This window comes from Canis lupus, chromosome 6 (assembly GCF_011100685.1).
Source record: "Canis lupus familiaris isolate Mischka breed German Shepherd chromosome 6, alternate assembly UU_Cfam_GSD_1.0, whole genome shotgun sequence".
Classification (NCBI taxonomy): domain Eukaryota; kingdom Metazoa; phylum Chordata; class Mammalia; order Carnivora; family Canidae; genus Canis; species Canis lupus.
Genome location: NC_049227.1, coordinates 53,931,203 through 53,958,568, shown reverse-complemented (window position 1 = coordinate 53,958,568; position 27,366 = coordinate 53,931,203). Strand labels below are relative to the sequence as shown.

The 27,366-nt window shown below is 35.8% G+C and overlaps 1 long non-coding RNA gene across 1 annotated transcript in view; it reads right to left on the bottom strand.

Annotated features, from left to right (window-relative positions):
• Positions 1–27,366, bottom strand: part of LOC111096377 — a 352,626-nt gene that overhangs the window by 210,740 nt on the left and 114,520 nt on the right. The window contains exons 4-6 of the long non-coding RNA XR_005361180.1: positions 18,418–18,479; positions 17,553–17,603; positions 11,643–11,796 (exon numbers count right to left, since the gene is read on the bottom strand). This is a non-coding gene — a long non-coding RNA (uncharacterized LOC111096377). The remainder of the gene's footprint in view (positions 1–11,642; positions 11,797–17,552; positions 17,604–18,417; positions 18,480–27,366) is intronic.

The following is a 27,366-nucleotide window of genomic DNA, read 5'->3' as shown; positions in this document are numbered from 1 at the left end:
TTTAGGAGATATTTAAGAAATGGAGAAATTGTCTGTGTTAAACTTTATAGAAGGCAGAAGAGCCTTGACTTAGCTAGGATTTAAACTTTCACACATGGCTTTTCCAAAGAGCTTTGATTCAGCTCTCGTAGTAAGCCTGAGGAACGGTTACTGGTATACATGGTGAACATTCCCTTATTCCTTTCATTGGTTCCCGCTTTGCCTATCTTCAGAGAATGTGAAAGCACTTGCCTTTCCGTTAGTAACTTTTCTAAGGGTGTCAACACAGAGAGTTCCTTATTTTGGGAATGAGTGTTTATGATTTTCGATTTTTTTTTTTTCTCTATACTGTTCCAGCAGTGAACAGACTTTTAACAAATCTCCAAAATAAACTCATTTATCAAGGCTTTCTCATATTTGTCATTTTGAAAGACTGAACAAACATCAGTAAAAGAAGCAATCCAAGTTCTCATGCCAAATGTGTGCATGTCCAAGACCAGGATTTCTTCATGCTTAAATGTGGATTTGGAACTTCAACTGTTAGGTATTTTTAATTTTCTTTCTAACTTATTTTTGTTTCTCCTCCTTCACTTGCTCCAGTTTTGATGGACCTTAAAGGTAGGACTACTTGCCACTTAGAAAAAGATGTGTTCTAGCAGACGGAAGGCTGAACTACCTTCTATTTTATTTGGAAGAAGACTTGATTTCAGGCCAATGAGTCACTAATTGTGGCTCAGAGAATGTTTTCCAGATGACTGTAGGTTAGTCCAAAACACAAAAGGACCCAGTTGGTCTAAAGTCTGAATGACAGTCCCAGAGAGAGTTAAACAAAGGTTGGAGGGGATTATTTTTGTTGCTGGAAACACATCTGTAGTATCTGCAGAGCTAGGCTAAAATGAGCAAGCAAGAAGAGAGGACAGAGTCCATCTTTGGATGGCTCCATTCTTTCTACTTTTTCTTTTTCAGGGGAAGCAATATAAGGATTTGAACTCAACTGTTCTCACTGTAACTTTTTATTAGTGGAGATACATGGCTAGCCATCGAGTTCAGGCCTCCTACCTACCATCCTCTTATCTATGTGCATGTCACTATTTCATCTTCATCTCCCCATTTTCCAGACTCCCTAATTTCTCTTTCTATTTCTATTGCTCTCTCATTCTAACCTTTAATGTCATTTTCTTTGTATAAAACCTAAACACTTTCAGAGGCTAGACAAGCCATCTAAATATGTTAAGTGACAGGGCAGTGCATCAAAGAGTTGTGGAGACTCAATAAACTAAAATGCATGACCTATCCAAAGGTGGTCAAATTCTAATGTGAATTTATTGGCTAATAAACAAAATCCAAATGCCAGACCCCCCACTGGTCATCACTTTGCAAATGCTGCTCTATTTCATTTATATCGACCTTCTTTTCTTTCATCTTTCTAAAAAATTTCAGGGTGAGGATGGAGTTCATAATTTTCAAATTCTGGTTCTGCCTTACTTTGCCAATTCACAAGTTTATTTATAATTTTACTTATAAGTTATGAATAATGATTTATAATTAATTGATTGGTTAATTGAATGTATTAGTTAATTCAAATTAATCTCTCTGTACCTCAGTTTCCTCATCTCAAAAAACGGGATGATAATGGTACTTATTAATTAAGTTGTTATGAAGATTATGCATAGGTAGGACACAGATGTACTATGTAAATGTTTTAAAAATAAATGTTAGATTTTATTACAGCCCAGAAAAGCTGCCCAAACCCTGAATTTCACTTTTCTGCCTGCCTCCATTACCTCCTTCCTCTCTGTGTTCCTGAGGAGAATGCTTATCAGGAATCAACAAGGAGATAAGGCACAGATTATGATTTGATTGATTCATCAATGATTGGTTATTTGGTTGAAACATGCTGCTTAGTCTTGAAACCTAAACAATTTCCTCACTACTCTTAAGTTTAAATCTTGATAGCTTGTCAGCAGAATCAGATGTTAGAGCTTCAAAGGAAGTCAGCATGATCTTTGTATTATAATGTTTTCACACGATTTGCAAAAGTATGAAACTCTACAATTAGTCCTTTTTCTTACTGACTCCCCACTCCCCAACCCTTTCCCTCAACACATTTCCTCACTCATAAAGAGGCATTCATGTCCCTGTGGGCATTTAGGGGGAACTGACTCCAGGAAAATAGAAGGAATAGTTAGCTTGAATTTCTGGGGCTATATTTATGAGGTTTGTAGTCACCTTTTATAGTTCAATTATAGTTAACTGTCTCCGGGTAAAAAAAAAGCTTCTAAGAATGCTTCTAGTGTTTTTCAATTCAACTTTTAAATGTTTCCAAGAGTATTTTAGACTAGTCACTACACAAGAACACTTAAAATGTCCTGAAGCTTACAGCCCATATATGGAAGAACTTGAATGAGATTTTTTTAAAAATCAGTAACAATCTTAAGAACATATATGACATTATAAACAACTCATTATAAATTCAGTGTATCATATAACATATATAAACTTTTTTTAAAAAAGGTATGGGAATCTGTTTTTTCTCTTTCAGGACCCAATCTAATTCTAGAATAGTACTGGTCATTAATTTTTTTGTTCAAATTGTGCCACACTGCACTTAGTTATCCTGTCTCCCTAGTGTCCTCTGGTCTGTGGCAATTTCTTTAATTTGCTAGAGCAGCTCACAAAACTCAGAAAAACATTTTACTTACTAGATTACCAGTTTATCATAAAAGGACATAATTCAGAAATAGCCAGATGGGAGAGATGTGTATAGCAAGGTATGGGGAAAGGGCTCAGAGCTTCCATGTTCTCTAGGCAAGCCATCTTTTCTGCATCCTCTTGTGTTTAACAACCTGAAAGCTCTGTATCTTCTTGCTTGTGGGCTTTTGCCGAGGCTTAATTATGTAGGCATGAGTGATTAAGTCATTGGCCATTGGCAATTGATTCAACCTCCAGTCCCTCTCCCCTTTTCAGGGATCAGGGAGATGGATCTGAAAGTCCCAACCCTCTAATCACTTGGTCTTTCCGGTAACCAGGCACATCCCAAATCTGCCTGGGGCCCCACCCTAATTTACCTGATTAGCATAAACTCAGGAGTGCTTAAAAGTGACACCTAAAGAATTATCAAAAGACATTCCTATTATTTAGAAAATTCCAAGGGTTCTGGGAGTTCTGTGCCAGAAATTGAGGACAAAGACCATATATATTTCTTACTGCACCTCAATTTTGGTTTTTCTGATATTTTTTTCATGATTAGACTAGGATTATGGGTTTTTAGAAGAATACTGAAGAGGTGAAGTGTCCTCATCATACATATTCATGGGTAATGGCTGTGCCCAATACTGCTGCTAGCTTTCATCTTACAGCTGAGGCAATGTTTGTCAGGGTGTGTGTGTGTGTGTGTGTGTGTGTGTATGTTTTAAACTATTTTTCCGTATTAATGCACTAATCTTTTGGAAGTGAGTCACTAGGTCTAACTCATTCTCAAAAGTTAGAAGTATTGGGAAATTAAGCTCCAAACTCTTGATAGAGCTTAGTTACTACTTGCAATTGTCATGGAAGGAAGAACAGTCTTCATTTATTTGAATCAGTATGGACTCTTGAATATTTATTTTGTATTACATTATTTACTTTGTTGCTCAAATTGTTCCATATTTTCTTATTGGGAGCTCTTTCAGTTGGCTTCTATGTCCCTTTGACATTTTTTTTTTTTTATCATTTCCTTACTTTCTGACACTATAAAATATTCCACACTCATCTTGTATTTTTCCTGCTCCAGCCCCAGAATCAATTATGTCTCCAATGACACCTAGTTAATTTGATTAAAATGGTATTTAGAAACCAAGATCTAGGTATATGTGCGCTCATCACTAGTGGGTTATTGTTGCTTCTAGGATCTCTCAAGAGAGCTAAGTAATACATACACGTATATATACTAACATAATTATGCATATACACATGTGTATGATTGCTTCTATATCTACTAACTGATATATACACATGTCTGTGATTGTTTCTATAGCTACCATCTGTATCGATATTAAGTTAAACATGAGTTCACCCTGATGTCTCCAACTCTGATCCACCACCATGAAATTTATTCTAGTTGTCCTCTCTTATCTGTAACTTATTTCTCCAACAGTAAGGAACCGGGCACCCACTATCCAGCTTCCTTTTACTTACTTATCAACCTCAATACAGATGTAAAGCCTTTCATTATTACTAACTTGTCCTCCCATGAAAAAAAATTGCCAACTAGAGTACAGTGTTTATGTACAATTCCTTTCTGTCTTTAGATTTATAGCTTCTTTATTTTTGTCTTTAACTTTAAAATTTAATTTTACAGCCAGAATACTATTTTTCAAAGTTACATACGTCAGCTCTTCTTCCCCTTATCTTCTTCAGTGCTGATATGTCCTACTTTTGTAACAAAGTTTAATCCATTTGCTCTTCGACATCCTGGTCAGTGCTTTCTTTTTCTTAGTTTGCATATATTAAAGGTCACTCTTTTTGAAACACAATTCTATGGGATTTGACAAATACATGTATTCACCACCCAGTTCAACTCCTTTTTGAACTCTATAAGGTTAAGTTCAGGTTCTGACCTGTACCCAAAAGTTCTGCCATCAGAAAACATCTCATTACTTCCTATCCACACATCAAATGCCTTCATGTGACCCTTCAATGACCTTCATGTATACTAGATTCTTCTTTTTTCTCCAAATATTCCAACTGCAGAGCTTTTGAGTTGGTTGTGCTACCAAAGGCCTGAAACTTTGGAGAAACCTGAATAATACAAAAAATTATGTCTATGTCTAAAATATTTCCTTGGGTATGATATTTTGTAAAAAGGATTAATCTTAACATTTAATATTGTGTGTATTTGTTCCATCTTTGGGTTTTTTTTTTCCTTTTTATCAACATATTTTTCAGATTAGGATCAATAATAGATCCTAAAATGTTTTCACAATTGTTATCTAGTTTTTATCATTTATACCCAATTTAATTCTTAAAGTTTGCAAACTCAAAAGAATTTTATTTTACAGAAAATACACCATTAATAGCACATCTCATTATCATCTATATAAACCACATAAATAATTTCAGTAGTAATGTCTTGATCAACCTTTTAGTATATAATTCCTTTTTTGTTAATGTAGCATATTTTTTGTTAAAATATTTTTCTAATTGTTTAACTTTGTCTTGGCTTCTTTAACAGGTTTTGAATCTGAATAATTATCACATTTCATTTAATTTTTTCTTTTGGAGATGTAGAATACATGGTTGCAATACCTTATGAATCTCTTTTTAAATTGATGAAATTTATCTTTTTGGGCAGCCTGGGTGGCTCAACAGTTCAGCGCTGCCTTCAGCCCAGGGTATGATCCTGGAGACCCAGGATTGAGTCCCACATTGGGCTCCCTGCATGGAGCCTGCTTCTCCCTTTGCCTGTGTCTCTACCTCTCTCTCTCCCTCTCTCTCTCTCTCTCCGCTTCTCATGAATAAATAAAATCTTAAAAAAAATTAAGAACTAAAATTTATCTTTTCCTGGATTTCTATGAAGATTAACAGGAGATGATTGAAAATGCATTTGCTGAAAGCTGACCTGGAACACAGAACTCTCAGATCTGCACATTTAAGTATTTTGCTTTGCTTTCAAGGTTGTCAACATGATATGTGGGCTTCTGCTTTTGCAATTATTTTAAATGTGGTTATTAAATCCCTTTGGGAAATTGTTTTCCAATTCTTGCATTTTCTTATGTACTCTCCTTTTATTTAGTCAAGGTATTAAAAGTATGTTTCTTTTGAGAAATATACTTGCTTTTCATTAAGAAATGAAAAGAGATAGAAAGTACAGGGAGGCTGGCAGAGGATAGAAAATTGGACTCAGAGAAAAGAGAAACTATTATTGTTAGCCTGAATTTCAATTTTAAAATGAAAACTTGAAGGTCAGAAGAGAGAAACTAGTATTTTATCCCAAAGTAAAATTTAAGGTAAGCCCAACTTTAACTAAAAAAAAATATTCAGTCATTTATTAATAAACTAATTATTCATTCATCCATAATTAGTTTCTAGTTTCAAAATAAAATTGGGGTAATCATTTCCAAATTGTTTTATTAGAAGATGGGATTCCTATGAAATTTAATAACTTCAATTGAGTATCTTCTGAGGAAATCAAAATATGTGCATTTTTATTCTTGTCAAATTTAGGGTAATCAACAATATGATTAAAGGCTTTTAATTTAGTTGTCACCAAAGACATAAACCAAAGATGGCAAACACCCAGCATAAACAGCAACTCTAGACACATCCAAGGCAGACATCAATAATCAATTACAGTGACTGTGCCACTATGTCAATAAGGCAAGATCCCGAATCCTTACCATAGCACTGCTAGACATCCAGTGTCAAGCATATAAAGACAAAGGAAAAATTAAACTTAGTTACCATTAACCAAATAACTATAAACTTCTCACCTCCCTGAGATATCAAATGCATGACAAAGGATACTCCTTATGTGTAGGTAGTTGTACAGGTTGTACGATTTCTTGACTGACCCCAATAACACTCTTTTTAAAATGTCATGCAATTTTCTGGATTTATTCTAGTAGATTTTATTTCCACATACATAATATTACAAATTAACAAAAAACTCTTACTTGCTTACTTACTTGAGAATATGAAAAATTTACAAAAGATCTGTTCTCATAGATACATTCTTTCCGTATACAGGATTTGCTTATTGCCATGGACATGGAGATTAACTGATAAAGTCACTTAACAAAACAGTCAAATACATAACATCTATTTTAATGAAACTTAGAGAATATGAAGATTATGAGTGGAATTAATACAGTAAAATAATGAACAGGATTTACATTTACTGGGAGCTATATAAAAAACAACAAATCAATCTACACTAAGTTCATTTAGCCTCAGTTTTACATCTCCTAGGACAGGAATTGTGTAGCCTACAAAACAATTTATATTTTATCTGTACCATCTAATTAATTAAATGGCCCCAGAGTACCAGACTCACAAATCTCGTTAATAGCTGAATACTGAAATAAAGGCTGTTCACCCCTACTAGAATAATATTTGCATATCCCCACCTGTGATGGGTAATAAGTACCTGCCACAAATCAGAATTATGAATTTTGTACGCCTAACAAAACCGCAGGGGAAATTATACCTCAGACATTCCATAATAATTGCAGCTAAGCTGTTTAGTGCCATCCACTTATTCTGCCTGAAGTGTTTAAAGCAGCAACAGTTGTAAATGAATTCAGGCACATATTCAAGGGAATTTTTTTTTTTTCAAAAAGTTTTTCTGTCTTGCCATATGTAATTATCTTTACGGAAGTATTCAACTGCAAGTTATAACGCATTCACATTTAAAGAAGCAAATTAGAAAAAATAAAGAGAGTTCTTTCCATCAGCCTATTAGGTGTATATTAGAATTCTGTTATTGAAACTCTGGAATAGCTCGAGATGGATTTCGAGGTATTGACATTCTGAAACTTAGGTAGGCTACATAGGCTGGGATTCTAATTCTGCAATCTATAAATTGGATAAATGATATTCAGGGTAGAAAGCCAGGAAATTGTGATATTATGATGAAGCAAACGCTGGACAAGTAACCCCAGGTTTCAAGATTGCATAAGGTGGTCCAGCTCTAAAATGGCTTATCTGAGCTATGGAGTCCATAGTCCCCTAGGAGAAATCTAGCCTAAGACCACCACAATCCTGGACCATTAGCTGGGAACAATGAGAGCTGCAAGGGGCATAGGTATCTCTTCTAAGTGTTAAGCTCCAACATGGGAAGTGTCATTGTAGTACTCAGCACAGAGTATCACACAGGAAGAAATAACAAATACCTTAGTATTCACTATTAAATACCAGTTACCATGTTATGATGAGTTAAACTATCTCATTACATGAGAAATAAGTACAAAAGGGGCAAGAGATGACCTGTTTAGGAAGTATGGACATTGTTTAACAATTTAAATGGCAGTGAGGTACACTGGAGAGGTAAGTTAACTAAACATTGAAAGACCCAGTTTCAGCTCTTGCCAGGAATTAACCTTGAGAGCTTGACCAAGTCAGTTTCTCTGGGTTTCCCTTCCCTCATCTATAAAATGTTAACAAAAATAGTTTCATCTCTGTAGCAATGTACTGACCAAATTACCTACTGCTTAGGATGGCTGTGTAGCTCTGCAGCTATACTGTACACACCTTAGCATCTCACTGTGACTGCCACTATTTATTTTTCTTCCATTAGGGATTTGGCTGATTGGCTGCCTGCCTTCTAATGCAAGTTTCTGTACCTAAGAGACTTTACTGCAAAAGGGAAGGAGGGGCACTCTAGAGAATATATGAAAATAATCCAATCCTTTGGAGACAAAGAGTCTCTTCCTACCTATTTTTTCTGTGTATGCTTAGCCTGAGTGTGTACAAGAAATCAACCTCATTTTCTAGAAAAGGCTCTAAAAATAACTAGGATTTATATATTTTCAAAAGAGTGGGCAGGGCACAATGAGTCACTAAGAGGTGATTAAGTCAGGTTGTTTGAGGTTCCCTGAGGTGACAGGATGGTCTGTAGGCTTTAAAAATAAAGCTTATATAGCCTATTACCATGATGAAGTGAAATTCAAAATTACATTTTATATTTGTAAAGGACTAACAGGCAAGGTCCCTATGGATTGTCAAATACTACATAAAATGCTATAAAAACTAGACCATAATCTCTCACTAACTTACACATTAGCCTGAGGCAGTAAAGATGGTTTTTATTGGAACTAGATTTTGTGAGGGGAAAAAGAAAGTTACGCACAGTTTATCCTGGCTTTTCAGGCACTTTGCTTCTTCCTTGAGTTAACATGACGTATTCTAAGTGATTAAATAAACTTGTCTAGCAACTCTTCTCATGCACTTGAAAGGAAGCAAAGTAAAGAAGGATTTACTCTGAAGAGAGGTCTTAATTCTACCACTGAAAAGTGTCCCTACTTTAGTCTAATCATCACTACAGAAACCAAGAAAGGCAAGAAAAATGAAAGCTTCTAAAATAGCTGATTGTAGAGACCCACTTATACTCCATGTATGATTTCACTTATCACATCATACCTCTGCAAATCTAAAGTAATATGCAGGGGAAGAATTCAGGAAATGGAGGAGGGATCACTGTCAGCATATGACCCAGGTAAGGTAATAGTTGATATTTTAGTTCATTTATTATTATTTTTTAAAGATTTTATTTATTTATTTATGAGAGACACAGAGAGAGAGAGAGAGAGAGAGAGAGAGGCAGAGACACAGGCAGAGGAAGAAGCAGGCTCCATGCAGGGAGCCTGATGTGGGACTCAATCCCGGATCCAGGGATCATGCCCTGAGCTGGAGGCAGATGCTCAACACTGAGCCACCCAGGTGTCCCTAGTTCATTCATTATAACTGAAGTTCTGGGCAAGGCTTTTCAAACATTTGGGGGAATTAGTCATTTTTTCTTATGTTCAAGATAAAACTTTGTTACTTCAAGAGTAACTTTGAACAGCTTACAGTCAGATTTACAATATGTGGCAGATTTATCAATGATCTCTACTCAAGCAGTTGAGCAATGTGCATATTGGTGTCTTTTGTTTCCTTTTTTTTTTTTTTTTTGGTGTCTTTTTCATTTGCCTTTCAAGAGTTGGGAATGTGCAGAATCCTGGAAGCTTGGACTAAACTTTAATGGGGACAAACTGCTGGCTATTTAAATCTGGCCTCCCCTAATATTTAGACTGGTCCAATTGAGGATTAACCTTCCATAACTTAGGTAAAATGGAGAGGAGGGTAGTGAACCTGAGTCTTGAAACTCTCAGGTAAAAGGCCCATGTTTAATCTCATGCCTTATGAGCTCCTGAAAAGGTCAGATGTGGTAGGAAGCATGTTTGACCTTTGCTGTCAGAATGACCCCTGTCTTAATCCCACACCAATCATTTATTACCTCTATGACTTGGTAGCTAAATTACCTCCTCTGAACTTCAGTTTTGTTTTTATTTTTCCCCCATCAGTAAAATGGGAACAATGACAACCATCTCAAATATTGCTTGGAAGATTAAATGAAATCTCATATATGGCTCAGGGTTACCTTACTGGAACTAGATTCAGGGTTCCAGCAAAGGAGGAGCCCTGAGTCTGGAACATAGTGACCAAAGAAAGAAAATGCTCTAAAAAAGGGAGAAGAGATTAGTGTTCATTGCTATAGAAAGATCTAATAAAATACAGCTTAAAACAATCCCTTTCTCCTTGTATCTTCCAAACCACTGTCTCTATTCTGTCCTTTGTTAGTATCTTCCTTCACTTTACTAAACTGTTTTCATCAAGATTCTCAATGAATTCCTGTTGCTAAACGCAAAACTCACTTTGGTCCTTTTTTATTAAGGTAAAACCAGTACAGTTTGGAGACTTGGAAAGGAAGAATTATAGGTGCAAAGAGCTTGCCTGGATTCAGAGTGAGAGCCTGAATGGCAAATTGCCATTTTAGTAAATGCGTCAACTTGAGCAAGCTATTTGACTATTCTGAGCTTGTTTTCCTTCTCTATTATTAGAAGGAAAGGAAAAAAAAAAAAAACTCTACTTACCAAGTTCTGATAAAGACTAAGATCTGATAATAATACACAGAAGTATATGGTACCCTGCTTGGAATGTGATAAGTGCCCAGCAAACATTTTGCTTTTCCCTTCCCCTGATAGAAAATATTACCACATAGCAGCCATCATTTTCTTCTACCCTTTATCATGCAAGCTTCTCCTAAAATAGGTTAGGAAACCTATTTTAATTATCTGTGCATCCATAATACCCAGCACACTATCTGAAACATAGTGCATGTTCAGTAAATTCATATTGGTTGAATGAAAACGAAAAACAGCATGAATAATGACATAGGGGAGTTCCTATAGAAGAAATGTTTGATGGTGCTGACACCAGTTTCCTAGTGCAAGTTTCTTTTAGAGGGTCTATTGAGAGATCAAGTATAATGATCATGCATAATAAAAAGACTACAGATAACAATCAGTAACATTTTATAAGAATATCTTATGTGAGAAGCCTGGGTGGCTCAGTGGTTTAGCGCCACCTTCACCCCATGGCGTGATCCTGGGGACTGGGATCGAGTCCCACGTTGGGCTCCCTGCATGGAGCCTGCTTCTCCCTCTGCCTGTCTTTGCCTCTCTCTCTCTCTCTTTCTCTCATGAATAAATAAGTAAAATCTTAAAAAAAAAAAGTATTAATAAAAAGAAGATCTTATGTGTGTCTCATGATAAGTGCATTATATGTGTTACCTTAATCATCACACAAGCTTTTTTTTTTTTTTTTTTCATCACACGAGCTTTAAGAAAACTGCCCTGTGTCCATTTTACAGAAGAAACAATTGCTTACACAATTAAGCAACTATCCAAGATCATACACCAGCTGAGAGTGGAGCTGTGTTTTGAATCTAGACCTGCTTGGAGAGTCTCTGTTCTTAAGCCCTATGCTATGTGCCTGATTCCCCACCAAATGTGTGTTGTGAATACATGACTGACAAGGCCTTCCCTGATGTAGCCACCCCCTATCTCCAGGCTTTTCACATGCTCCTCCCTGCAATCTTTTCCCATTCCATTTTCCTTCTTTAAACATTCAATGATCTTTCTCACCGTTGGGTCTTACCACAAAGTTTCCTCATCTCCTTCCAGAAGTTCCCTCTACCCAAGTTGTCTTGAATGTGTTTCCTCTTCCTGCCACTGAACTATCCTTGATTTTAACATTTTGATGGAAGGCAGTGTGGCAATGTTTAAATGGAGGATGAGCCTGAAGCCAGATGAAACCTGGTTACAACATGTATGACTCTGAGCAACTTAGCTTTTTCAATGAGGCAATAACCATATGTACTTCACAGGACGTTCAAAGGACTAAATGAGAAAATGCATGCAAAGCACTTGCTTTAGTAAGTACTTAATACATGGCATCTATTATTAAGATGATGAATACTTTTACTCTTGCCTTAAAATTCCTTACTTAAGTCATGGTCTAAAAGTTTTTCAAATCTTTTAAGTTCATTTCAGTTATATCTAAAATAAATGCTTATTAATATATTTCCTTATATATTACATGTTCAAAATAGAAGAAAGACATGAATATCAGTAATTGAGCTTGGTATGTGAATGAAGAGAACTTTCTCAGGGGTTTCTGGTGAAAAAAGTTTCACATGAAACATTGACTTATTTGTTTCTGTGTAAGACCAGAAAAATATGATGATTGATTTTTGAGACTAAAATCAAAGTAGATATTAACTTATATTTGAGTATGATTTTGCCCTAGACTGAAATTATTGTACTTAACTGTTCCAGTTTTAATTTAGGGCTAATTCAAAGTAAGTAATACATTTCTCTCATTGCTATTTAAATTAGAGACAAGTTGCATGTATTTTATGTATTTGTACATATATACAATGTGTGTTATTAGGCTTTGGAGAATATTATGAATTCACAATAAAGATTATTTTAAAACTACAATAAAAATACCGTTTTCTATTCCCAAAACCATATTCTACAGTTTATAAAATATGACTGTTTAATAAATGCTGGAGTTCTCCCATAATTCTCTTGGGTAATTTGTTTACCCAAGGTTTTTATATGCTTATGACTAAATCAGGAATTACGAAAACTGTGATATATTCAAGCAAAACCTTCATAACCAATTGGGTTATGCATTGTCTATTTAAATATCTTTGATTTCTGCAAAACGTATACCAATGCATACTCTTAAAGCTATGCTTAAGGCTGGTTAAAGCTAAATTAAAGACATATATAAAAGGTGATTTTTATGTCTATGCACAGGCTAAGTAGACCTGTGAAAAGTTATCTTGGGTTTTTGTTTTTTAATCTGTTCTTTTCATCTCTACAAAACGTTTCTTCTGATCTCCTTTCTCTATTTCCCCAGATTCATCCTCAATGATGTCATTTCTATTATCAAAGATCTTTAGTGTCTCTTTAAGATTTACCAAATGAAAGTAATTAGTACAACCTTCTTATCTCAGTATTTAAGAACATCCAGATACCCAGATTACCCTGTAGTTGGCACAGAAACAAAAATCAGAGGGAAAGAAAAAAAAAAAAAAAGAAGAAACAAAAATGGGAGTAGACATTTAGGAGACACAAATCCATTTTGTATCATCTCCCTGGCATATCACCTTGCATAAATAATTTCATCTTTTCTAAGTCTTTGCTATCTCAACTGTAGGATGAAAAAGTTAAACTATAGTTTCCTAAAGTTTGCCATAGCTCTAGAAGTCCATGTGTCTTTGATTTAATCCTTCCAGACATATTTTGTATGAGGTCCCTACATATTTCATTAGTTCCAAGTAAACCACACTATATACTGATTCATGCACACACCCATCTGCTTTTTTGGCTTCTTTTGGTATTACTGACTTCTTTCAACAAAACGTTCTCTTCATTTCTGTCAGTTCAAATTCTTACAGTTCTTCAAGATTCCTTTCATATCTCCCGCTCCATCAAACCTTCCCTGACATCTTTCAACTCATGGCATTATGGTCTCTGAAATTTTGCTTGAAACTCTTCAATATATGCTGCCTACAGACTTTTATTAGACAGTAGTCTCTTCTTACCCATGGTTTCACTTTTCGTGGTTTCAGTTATCTGCAGTCAAATGTGGTCTGGGAGCAAATGCTCCTCCTTCTGACATGTGGTCAGAAGGTCAAAGTGGCCTAACTCTACATCCTAATGCCTAGATCATTCACCTCACTTCATCTCATCACTTAAGCACTTTATCATCTCACATCATCATAAGAAGGAAGGTGAATACAGTATATTTTGAGATACCACATTCACACAGCTTTTATTAGAACATATTGTTATAATTGCATTATTTGATTATTGTTAATCTCTTATTGTGCCTATAAATTAAATTTTATCATAGATATGTATATATAGGAAAAACATAGAATATATTGGGTTCAGTACTAATTGTGGTTCAGGCATCCACTAGAAGTCTTGGAACATACTCCTGCAGATAAGAGGGGGACTGCTGTATTGTTTCTGATTTGGTCTTATCTATTAGACTTGGAACAAAGGCATTCTCTTACTAACTTCTGCATGTTTCTGGAGCACCTAACAGTGCATGGCACATGATAGGCACTCAATAAAACCCCTGTGAAATAAAAAGTCTGATGTACCATTCTAATATATTGTAAATGGTAAAGTTATCTCCTGTTACAGAAAATGCTGTTAGTCTTTTATTTGAATTCCATTTTGTGTATTGTTTTTGATTGTTCAAAGATGCAGTTTAATACTGTTTTTTTATTATACCATATGAGTATTAGCTCTCCCCTGACACTAAGACAGGCAGAAAGATGATGCAGTTTACCTCTTTCTTTTCTCCAAGCCATTATGCAGAGAATAAGCTCTGTGTGATGAGGTCATACCCCTGTGTCTAACAAAGAAACAGGTTGCTTCTTAGAGTTAAACATCTCAGACCATTCCCTGTAATCAGTTAACAATTTCAGCTTGATTAAAATGTGTACAAACTTCCAGTTGTCTAATTTTTTTTAATTTGAATTTTGGATCAAACTAAGAAATTTTGTATGTCTCTTCTCTCCTTCAAAAACATTTTTCCATCATAAATGAACCTGTAATTGGAATTTAAAGGTCATTCCCCAGTGATAAATGTTATGTGGATGTTAAAGCAAAGACAGCTCAGGTTTTCTTCTATCCTTTCACCCTTGTTATTATGATGGAGGCTGCATAGATCCAGTGGAATTTGGCAGGTAAAGGGACTTGGTTGAATCATCTCAAAGCCCTGGAGTTTGGGGCCTCTGGCTATTATGGCTGAGTAGCTGCGAGTATACAGAAATTGTTGCTTTGTTTGCCCTGAATCCCTGAGCCATCTGCACCACACAGAAAAGCACTGTGAACTCAGTCATTCAAAATGAATATTTAAGAGTTCACTTTTGATATGCTCTTTTGTTTTATTTTTAATTTATTTTTTATTTGTTATTTGTTGCTTCTTTAAATCTCTTGATCCCAACTGTCCTGTTTCTTCTCTGCTGGCATCATTCTGTATTCCCCTTAGTAGGATCAGAGATTGCAGATTATCAAAGGGAAGCTATCTTTTAACCCTTGAATTATTTCCATGATAAACAATCAGGACGGTCTCATATTCTGTCAAGATTTTGCTCATCTCTGTTCACTAAAAAATATAAATACGTAGGAGGTATTTTATGCTGTCTTCTATTTTTTGTTTTTGTTAGTTTTGTATGCTTTAAACCACTTACTTTTCAGAAATTGTACCCACGTGATAAGAGCTAAAATTAATGTCCTTTCATAGATTGTTTACTAAATGTCTATAACAATTCCAAACAACTCCCAAAGTGATAGTATATATGAACTTTCTCCATAGGTCTTCCAGATTAGAGACATTTGTCGCCATGCAATGATTAGACTGTAATATGTAACACCTATAAGCAGTTTTTACTAAGGTGAATGGCTGTTACTGGTCTCAAGGCTGAGAAAAATTCTATGGAACTAGTCTTTATAGCAAAAATTCATGATAGTGCAATCTTTTCAGTTTTACACACTAAAATGCAAAAATTTAGAGCTTTCAGCCTCCCAAACTTGGTAAAAGGCCAACAGGAAGATGTCGGAAAGAGATCTTTCACACTCTTGAATACCATATGTGACTTTTTAGGATCTGGTCCTGCTATATAATAAAAAGCCTCTAACTACAACCTGTTGAAATTCTACTTTTGTCCAGGATTTCTCAACCTTACTATATTGATATTTAGTGCAGGATAATTTTATTGTGTGGCCTGCATCTTGTGCATTATAGGATACTTAGCAGTATCCTTCATCTTTACTCCTTAGATGCCAGATACTAGTAGCCTCTCCTGATTAATGGAAAAAAAAAACAAAAAAACAAACAAACAAAAAAAACCAAAAACCAAGTCTCCACATGTTGCCAAATGTCCCCTGGGGAATGATGTTGCCTCCCCACCTCCAGAAACTCACATGACCTTTTATAATCCCTGTTTATATTATGCCCATCAGTCTGAATTTTTAATGTAGTTTCTAGATGTTTTAACAGAAAGGAACTCAGTTTGCAGTTTGCAACAGTAGGAATGACCAGAGGAAAGAAATTCAGGAGAACCCATCAGACTGCAGAATTGTAAGTGTGTCCCACTTGCACCTGTGAGTCAGTTTAAGGAACCACCTACTACTCCTGCATCACCATGGCTGTCTCACACCCAGAAAGCTTATGACCAGACTCAGAAAATCAGAGAATGTATTTCTCCCCACCTAACTACCAGGACAAAGAGAAGCAACAACATGCCCAATCACACACTTTTTAAAAAAATAATTAATTTATTTATAATAAACAAATTTATTATTTATTTATTTTTTAATCACACACTTTTTAAACCTCACATGCCTGTATGTCATTCATTGACTGAAATCTAACTCATAAACAGACTTCTAGCTTCAAGGAAGTTTGGGAAGTATTATTTATTCCTTTCTAGCTCCTGCAATACACATAGAAGGTGAAAATCTGCTATGGCTAAAATACCATATTTAGCATGCCATACTATGGCACACCTGCTTGTTTTGGGGTCACTGTGCCCTCTGCAGAGATAGGCTTCATCTGTTCATTAATTAATTCATCCGATCATCAGCCAATTTTTCAACAAGTTATTGAATAATATGTTAGGACTCTCCCAGATGCCAATAACTTGAATTAGTTTATTGAAACATGTTAGTGGGGGAGGCAAGAAGTTGAGAGGGTATTGAAGATGACAGACCTGGCCTTATAGGTGCCTTTGAGACTCTCTCTCTCTCTCTCTTTCCTTCTCTATCTCTCAACATCCTTTTCCTAGAATGGGCTTCTTCATGAGGTGGTGAAATGAATTACGTGAAGTTCCACATTCACCCTCTAACAGCTTCCTCACCATATAATCATTTTTTCAACAAATACATATTGAGAATCCACTAAATATATATCTCTGTTAGGTGCTAGGTATGGGCTGTGAGAATCCAAAGGAAAGGCTTTCTTCTTCCAACTAAAGTTAAAAAAGAATAAGTGAGTAACAGAGAAGAATCCTAGTTTATCCAACTTGGGTCATGTGCTTCTTGAACTAAGCAGTGAATAGTGTATTATGATCAGCCCAATAGGAGTAAAATGTTTATTCATTTGGATCACTCAGCTAAGAAAGAAGTAGTAGATGGTGGAAGTTAAGGTAGGAGAATTGTATGACTTGACTACCAAAGGAATCTCTGTGAGGCAGAAAGCTATTGTACCTCTGGCAACTACAATTGCCTGCTATGTACTTGATGGTAGGCCAGGGGCTGAGAATATTGCAGTAAATAATACAACTTTCCCTGGAAAGGCTTTACTGTGAAACCTGATCCTGTTACCACCTACTAATCACCAGCAGAGGTAACCACTACCTCTTCTGGGGTACTAGTCATTTGCAGATATTAAGTTGCTATTTTTTGTATCTATCTTCCCCAGTAGGCCATAAAATCTTGGAATGGAAGCCTCTGGCATCTTACCTTAATACTGTGCTAGGCATGCAGATGTGATCCCATAGAATATTTGTTTGGCTAAATGTTGAAAGAGTGAAAAGAACAAATGATTGATTGGTTAAATGAATTAATTAATGCCTTCCCCTTATACTGAGACAACTGTAGATGAGGGCCTTTCTCCTTTCCTAAAGCAACCTTACCAGAGAGGCGAATCTGGCTCACTGGAAGGGTGATGGAAGGGCAGCTGATCTACTCTGACATGTTTCAATTTAAGCTTATCTTTCTTTTGCTCCTTTGCTGTAAGTCTATCTTTTTGGCTATAAGATTTTTATTGAATTTTTGATGTGTGAATGAATCACCATGTAAAATGTAAGCTCTTTCTTGAATAAAATTACACAAACAAAATACTCCTGGAAAAATGAGGCAAATAAGTCTCTTCAGAGGTGGTTATTTATTAAGCCCCGTCCACATTTAAAATGCTCTCATTTCAATAGCCTTAAGTGTCTCTAGTTGGAATTTTAGTGAGAAAGACATATGATCTGTGAGAAGTGGCACTTTATCTTGGCTGACTATGAAAGCATTTAAAAAGTTATAATGACTAAAAGTATTTTAAGTTGTCATATAAAATGTCTTCAGATTTCTTTTATCTTTTTTATGGGGAGGGGCCCCCGGAGAGAATGAGGTGGTTATGACTATGATTAAAATCAATGAAGACCATTGCTGGTTTTAACACATGATGACAATATTGTACACCACAGTGGCACATAAAATGATATCACCCATAAATCCTTTGCCCTTTCTGATGCTTCTAAGAAAACACATGAAATCATTTTGACTGATTAACAAGGCTATGCTCTGCAGGCACTACTGACCCTAAAGTTATTGGTATTACCTAAAGTATTTGAAGCTATAAATCAGAAGCAGTTTGCATTATTAGCAGCAGGAAGAGGTTTCCTAGGAAGAAAGAAGAAGGTAATAATTATTTAGGGTTATTTGTGATGTGTTTCCACTATATTATGTTTTGGATGATATAAGAAAAGGTGTGATACTCAATTCTTGCAAATGAGGTTACTGAAAATTAAAGGAGGCATCCCAGATACAGAGGAAGGCAAACTCTCCACAAATTAGGTTTTACCTTTTGGAACGGCTGTTTGTAGTCGCTTAGATGGAACAGACATGACCAAATGGGACTACTGATTTTTTATATCTCTTATTCTCACTTACAGTTGCCTACCTACCTCACTCTTACCCCTCCAGTCAAAACAGTCAATTTGTTTATGGGTTTGCGGTTGTAGTGCAGTGCTGAGAGAGAATGTAGAGGAACATTGAATAATTTGTAATTAAAAAAAAAATGAAACATTGGTACATTTGCCAAAATATAATGCCTAGGGGCACCTGGATGGCACAATTAGTTAAGCATCCTACTACTCTTGGTTTCCGCTCAGTCATGATCCCAGAGTCATGAGATTGAGCCTGGAGTCGGGCTCCACAGTCAGCCTGCGGTCTGCATAAGACTCTTTCTCCTCTGCACCTCCACCACACATTATCTCTCTCAAATAAATAAATGTCTTTATTTTTTAATTTTTATTTTTAAATAAATCTTTAAAAAATAAAGTCAACAAATATTATACGCATTAGATGAGGTCTGTTATTTAAAATCACAAAACAACCAACAGGCTGTGTTATGTAAATTGAAGATATGGAGGCCCATTCTCACCACCAATCATATATGCACCTCTCAAAGTATTTCTCATTCCTCTATCAAAACCTTCTCCTGAGACAAGCAAACACCAGCTGGGCTTGTGGGTTCCAACACCAAAATTTATGTAATGTTTAGCATTACTAAAGTATTATATTGGCGTCATTCTGGATACTCTCTGTTGTTGAGAAACATGTTAATAAATATTAGATGCAAGTTTACCAAAAAACTGTTCATTAGATCTATTTAGCATTATTTTAATTTATTTTATTTTATTTTATTTTATTTTATTTTATTTTATTATTTTATTTTATTTTATTTTATTTTATTTTCAGAAATTCTTTTGGTTGCGAACAGCAATGAACTCCAATTAACTTAATTACAATATCAGATTTTTAGCTTCATCTGAATTGGACTCCAGTATGCATATCTTTTTTTTCCTTTATGTATCTATATTCTTTACTTTTAATCCATTTCTCAAGCCAGCTGGTTTAATGTGACAAGAGAGAATAAGGGACAAGTTTTATACCATAGGCTCTATAGCTTATTAGTCATGTGATTACTGGTATTTAAAGTATCCATTTAATTCATCTGTACAGCAAAGTTAATAATAATATCTGTATCTCCTGAGATTCCTTTTTTTTAATTTTTTTTTTATTTATTAAATTTTTATTTATTTATGATAGTCACACAGAGAGAGAGGATGGGGGAGAGAGAGAGAGGCAGAGACATAGGCAGAGGGAGAAGCAGGCTCCATGCACCGGGAGCCCGACATGGGATTCGATCCCAGGTTTCCAGGATCGCGCCCTGGACCAAAGGCAGGCGCTAAACCGCTGCGCCACCCAGGGATCCCCTCTCCTGAGATTCCTGATAGGATTTTAAAATAAGTGGTATGAAAGCACTTTGTAAACTGTAGGACATCGAACAAGTATATCTATGTTTCCTTACTTTTAATTTCATAGTCTAAATAACTGCACTCTGGGACCTTAACAAAAAGAAACTTTGATTTTTCAAAGAATGCTTGTTGAGCTCAAAAAATCAAAGGAAAAAGAATGATCTCATACAAAGTAGAGGGATCACGATGGCTGTGGGGACTTAAAGCTCTAAAAAATATAAGGCACTGCCTTCCCTATATATAATTTAAAACTTATATAGTTTTACTACACATCTATGTATTGACCCATAGATCCTTATCAGTAACAGAGCTTAAAGAAGCTCAATAAAATTCTCATTTTTCTTGTTACTACCTTAATTTTTGGAAATATAAAAATTTCAAATATTTAATATTTTGATTGACTTTGATTTGCAATATCACACATTTTTCCATTTTTTCACTACCTCTGCATTGCTGGTACTTTAAGCAGATGCTTAGTCTGTCACTTGGCACTGGCATTAATATGATTCAATCCCAATGACTTTCAGATTCCGTTTCTCTGCCTTTGGGTTTCAAGTATGGGTCAATTATCTATCCTTGCATATCAAGGAGTATAGGAACAAGGAGTGTAGACAAGGCTACTGAGGCCCCACCCTTTTCACTAAGACCATTTCCATAGAAGACAGAACACCGTAAGTGGGGAAATTCATACCCCTCCATCTTTTTTTGGTCTATCTGATATGGGAGAGTTGGTTCTTGTCTCACAGAGTGGAAGAATGAATCTCGCGGACCCAGAACAGTGAGTAAAGTGATAGGAATTTATTAAGTAAAGATAAGAGAAAGCTCTGAGGAGTGAGGGGGTCCCAACAGGGTTGCCATTGAGGGCTTGCAGGGTTGGTCTTTTATTGAGAGCCTAATCAGGGAACCTAAATCCTTTTAACATTATCTATTGACATCACCATTGAGTAAGGACTATTGATAACATCTTTAATGGCTTACTTCTTCTTTGGGGTCTGGTTATTCTTTGTTGGTCACAAGTAGCTGTTGTAACAAGACACTCTCCCCACCAACACCTTAGGGCAGAGTGGTCTGGCTTGCTCCCTTATCTCTGGTTTCCTTACACCTCAGCATTTTGGGGATTTCTATGAGCTTAATTCCGTGGCCCCCTACCTAGTCCTGCCTAGCACTGTTTGTCCCTAAGTCATATCCACTTTGTTTTATCTACAAGCTGAGGCTGTTCATGTCCTCATCTCCAGCTACCTGGTCCCTCATTACTTAAAACTTCCTATTTAAACCTGACATTACGAGGGGTGCCTGCATGGCTCAGTCCATTAAGGATCAACTCTTGGTTTCGGCTCAGGTCATGATCTCAGAGTGGTAAGATCAAGTTCTGTATCGGGCACCATGCTCCATGCAGAGTCTGCTTGAGATTCTCTCTCTTTCCTTCTGCCCCTCCTCTCACTTGCACTCATTCTCTCTCTCTAAAAATAACTAACTAAATAAAATCTTTAAAAAATAAAAATAAAACTGAAATTACAAACTACTTAATAATACAAAAAATGTGTAAAAACTGATTAGGTATTCATTCTGCTACATGGTCCATGTAAAAGTATATTGATAAAAATTCACAAAAGGGAGAAAGAAAAATCTTCACCCAGGAGATACAAGATACCAGAGATTTCCTCATCTTTATGATGGGTATGACCTCCATTTCACTTGTAATTCAGACCTCAGTTCTCACAAGAAGAAATCTTGAAATCCTTCTTCACATCTACTCAAAAGTGAGCCATCAGCCTTTTTGTGTGACATCTGCCATTTTCTTCCCTTTGCTTTCATGAACATCCAGTGCTGCCTGTTGCCAATGCCTCTGATATATTGTTAGCATTAAGATTCTTCACTTCTTGTTCTAGTATTCACACATTAGTTTTATTCATTATGCCCTATTTCCTACTCGGACCTGAATATCTTACTCTACATCAAGAAGCAGTCATTGCTGATGCCTTAAACATTCTTGAAAGACCAAAGATGGCAGAGACCTCTCTGGAGCCTTCAATGCCCAGGTGCGCAGATGGCTGTTCTGTGTACAAAGAAAAAAAAATGTTTCTCCTTGTTAATACTGCACATTCCCATACACATATGAGAATAGGGATGCTTGTCTCAAGCTTCTCACTCACACTCTGACACGTGCCCTTTCCATTTCTCTTATTCATGAATGTTGAAAAGCTAGATTAGGAAACCAAATGTGCTGCACAACAAATAGCTCATCTTCTACTGGCCATTGTCAGTGATGTGATGACAGAAACTTTTCCCCATGAGGGAAGATAAGCTTATATGCTGAAGAAGACAGATTGGAAAGATGGAAAGAATAGGAGTTCTTAAAGACTTTAATGGCCTATAGAATTCACCAAGCCTAGAAACTTCCTACTCATAGACTTCTTTGTTTTTGAAATATGACATAGCCTTTGTTTTTTAAGGCTGCTGACATGTCTTATTTTCTTACATAGACCTGAAAAGACCATAAGTCATGATCTTATAGCAAAAATGCATAATGAAGATAGTAATTAGAAAATTCTATTTACTAATTTGTCTTTCTCTTTCATATTTCCATCTCAGCAGACTCAGCTGGGCACTGAATAATTTACCAGCCTCTAATGGTCTCTAGCTCTTTGGTACAATATTAATTTTAATTAAAGAAATGAGTATATACTTGATTTAGGATAATACCACTAATTCCATCTAAGTGTTTCTTTTAAATTTTTTTTTCATAAGGTACATTTCACAAGGTATATTTTTCATGTCTAGTACATTAAAATACTTTTTTAAATGAAAAGAGAAGACACCATTCAAGCAAATTTCATTTTGTTTCCCATAGTTGTAACAAATGGATGAAACTTTTTACATAGCATAAGTTCTTTAGTTAGAAAGGTCTCTGAAGGTTTTTTTTCTCCTCACTTTCCATGAAGAGTAGTACATGACTGCAGCCAAGATGAAACTATATCATTACAATCTAATTTTATTATTTAATATAGAGGAATTTTAAAAACAAGAAATATTTTTCAAATGGCAGAGTAAATATATGTTTCTCTTCTATCTCTCTTCATACATGACTTCAAGTAAAGCAAAAGGGATATATAAAGGCATAAACCAAAAAACAATGGGAGTAAAGGAAGTATGCATCAATCTAGTTGCTCTATAGGACTATTTCTTCTGAAAAAACAAGCAACAATGACATAAAGCATATTGAGGACTGTTGACTAATAAGGCAAAATGAGGATAAAGTGAAGGACACTTTATAAAATTTTCAGCAAAGGTTAAAACAGATTTTTCTCTACAGAAACTCAGTAGGCCTTGCAAGTTGGAAATCCTATACCTAAAACACTAGGAATAGGAAATAATTAAAAGTCTGTAGAAGAAACAGTTGATTTCCTTGTCTCCCTCCTATATCTGTACACAGCTGGCATGAAGGATTTAGCCCACATGAAGAAAAACAAAATGGCAAAAAATTCAAGTAATGCTTTTCAAATAAACTGAACCATCTTTTGCAAGAAGAACTAAGGTAACTAATATGAGAGATCGCACCCAGGATTAAGTGATGCATATTTTGTATTTAGGGATCTGTAAACTTACCTGCCAGCTCTTTGCCCACTCGTAGTAAGGGGTGTCTGCCAAGCCCCACAGTGTCCACGGTCAGACTTGTGGTAGTCTTTTAGTTAAATGAAGAATATGCAACATTAGGGAAAATTTTATGCAAAAAATAAAAACTCAAATAGTGATTAACAGAGAGAGAATCCTCTCCATGGGAAAAAAGAGATATTTTGAAGCATAGAAGAATACTTAGAAGGTATTCTAATTAGTGTTCCTAGTTGTATCTGGAAGATATTGCCTTAATAAAATAAAAGCTGCCTTACTTGAAAAGGAAGAAATACCAAACACATACAGGAAAGCATCCTGGAATTTGAATATATATTCCAACAAACCTACTGTATTCAATGTCAGACTGTTAAATATTTCAGAAAAGCACTGAAAATTCCAGAATTATAGCTTAACTACTAAACTAGAAAGCTGACAGGAGTGAAAGGATTAGGAAAAATTAATTGGATGTATCATGCAACATAAGAGGGAAGTTGAAAATATGGTAGAACTTTGTGGAGTATAAAAGCTCATGGAACTTGACCCTAGGAATATTCTTCATGAGTGTAAAAGTGGGTGGAATACTAAATCATGGGAGAAGAAGATCCTAGTACATACTTAGCTCTTCAGTAAACAATTGTTACATAGCCATAATAATACAAGTACAATTTATTGGTTTTTAACTTTTAGAAGTCATTTATAAGCAAATTGTATAAAAGACTTCATTCACTAAGCTCCTAAAACATGTTAGAGCATCCAGCTTTGATACAGAAATTTGCAACACACCTGCTATGTTACTCCTACTATAATTTGAGAAAATACAAAAACCAAGTTATCTGTTTTTTTTAACACTGTTGGATAAATGTGGACATAAAGAAGCCTAAAAAAACTCCATCTGAAGGAAAAGATATTTCTAAGTAAATAGGAATCATCTGCTACTTTCCTCTTTGGATGCTCTGCCAAGTCTGGGTATACGCAAGCTAAAAATCAGGCCTGCCAAAAGGCAGAGGCCCCTATCTGAGGTAAGGAGAAGCAAGAGATTCAATAACATTGTGTCCTGGCTGACATATTAGATCTACAGGATCCCCAAACATGTAGCTAATTCTCTCTGCTTGTGGATTTTTTTTTTCCACACAGGACTTTTGTAGAGTGCTTGGCTGGGGTATCATGGAAGACAAGAGTTTTGGCTAGAAAGCAAAAAGAGCTCTCACAGTTCTTAGATCTTGCAAGAGGGAAGAGATTGCAATGTATGCAGAAAGCCCTCACCCTGAAAATATTTGAAATAAGAGGTAATTTGAAACTAACTAAAGCTGTAACCTAACCTCAAGCTACTTCAACTACCATTTGGATTGAAGTGATCATTTTCTTATACCAGTTGCCTAGTCACTAAGTTCCCACTTGAGCAGCAACATTTTCTTCAGTTTGTAAGGTTTTAAAAAATATTGTGTTGGCACACAATAAACAAATAAGAGCTATGGGAAGAAGCAAGATAAAGCAAATGTTAGTCAACAGAAAAAAACAGTCATAGAAATAGACTTAGATGTTGGAATTAGTAGACAGAAACACTAAAATAGCTATCATAAATATGTTAGAAGAACACATGAACAGTGGACAAAGAGTAGGAGAATTTGAACACAGAAACTGAGTCTACAAAAGTGGATGAAATGGACATTTTAAAACAAGAGGATATAAAACTTGAAATTAAAAAATTAATTGGATGGTTAAACATCTGGGAAAATGGAGTAGGTCTACTTTTACATATTATTCTCACTAAGTACAATTTAAAATCCCGGACAAGAAACCCCTGGGTGGCTCAGTGGTTGAGCGTCTGCCTTTGGCTCAGGGTGTGATGCCTCAGGGTGAGTCCCACATCAGGCATCCTGCATGGAGCCTGCTTCTGTCTCTGCCTTTCTGTCTCTCATGAATAAATAAATAAAATCTTTAAAAAAAATCCTGGACTTTAAGTAGAAGGGGACTAAGAAAGGTAAAGAAAAGAGGGCAGACCAACTGAAACTTCAGGACTCAAGAATAAAATACTAGTGAGTTTCTTGGGTGGTTTTTTTTTATTTTAATTTATTTTTTTGTCTCCTATGTCCTAGATTTAGGGCTAAAGAAACCAACAGCCTGGAAACACCAACAGGTATAGACAAAAAAAGCCACAACAGAGAATGTTTTCTCTAGCCAAAGAACCAGGAAAGTGCCAGTCTACCAAGACAGTAACCACCCTCCTCCAGTCAAAGAGCACAGAAAACACAGAGGACCCAACCCCATCCATGCAAACAAAGCTGAATAGTGGGTGAGGCTGCACTGAGGCACCTTCTAGGGTGATAACAGAGAAGGTAAAATAGGGAGTTTGGATTTTCACCTGGACCTAGCAGTAATGAGGTTCCCCCCACAACTTGGGTGGTGTCAAAGGAGGCCTTGTGGTAGAATCAGGATCTTCACTATGCCCAATGGTAATGAAGCAACAGAAGGAGCTCAACTTTCCATGCCTGCCTCATACTAACAAGGAACCTCCCACCTCAAGAGTGTCAGCCATGGTTCGGTACCGAATGTGGACCTCTAGGTCCTCAGGGCAGTAATGAGGCAGTGCCATCCTCACCTCCAGGCCCCACTGGAGTGATGTTAGAGAAATCCAGGTAAAACAGAAGGTTTTGATATGGTTTAGAATCTCAGAACATAGTGCAAAATTGTACAGATGCTAATCAAAAATCACTCATACCAAACACGAAACAGATCTCAAACTGAATGAAAAAGACAAACAATAGATGCCAGCAGTGACATAACAGGATGTTAGAATTATCTGGCAAAGATTTTTGAGGCAGTCATGATTTTAAAAAATAACAACAACAACAAAATAAAACTTCAGTGAACTTTTACAAATACATTTGAAACAAGTAAAAAATTCAAAGCCTCAACAAAGAAAATCCAACAAGAAAACATAAGATAAAAAAAAAGATAAAAAAAACAGAAGATATAAAGAATCAAGTGGAAAATTTGAAACTGACAAATACAACAATTGAAATAAAAAGCACAGAGGATGGGCTCAACAGTAGGTTGAAGGGAACAGGGGGGAAAAGTAGAATAGAATTTACCCAACTAAACAAGAGAAAAAAATAACACAGCTTCAAGGATCTGTGGGACTATAACAAAAGATCTAAATTTTGTGTCATTGGAGTACTGGGGGAAGAGAAAGAGGATGAGGCTGAAAAAATACTTGACAAAATAATGGCTGAAAGCACATTTGGCAAGAGATAAAGACATAAAGATTCAAGAAGCTGAGAGAACCCTCAAGAGGATGAATTCAAAGATACCTATGATGAGACACATCATCAAATTCTGAAAACTAAGACAAAGAAAATATTTTAAAAGCAGCTAGAGAAAAATGACACCTTACAGGGTAAAAGCAATGTGAATAACAGAGGATTCCCCTCAGAAACCACACAAGCCAGAAGAAAGTGGCACAATATTTTTCAACTGCTGAAAGAAAAACCTATCAACCCAGAATCTTTATACCCATCAAATATATTCTTTAGTAATGAAGGAAAAATCAACAATTCTCAGATGAAGGAAAACTAAGAGGATCTGTCACCAGGAACCATCTGTCCTAAAAGAATGGTTAAAAGAAGTTCACACAC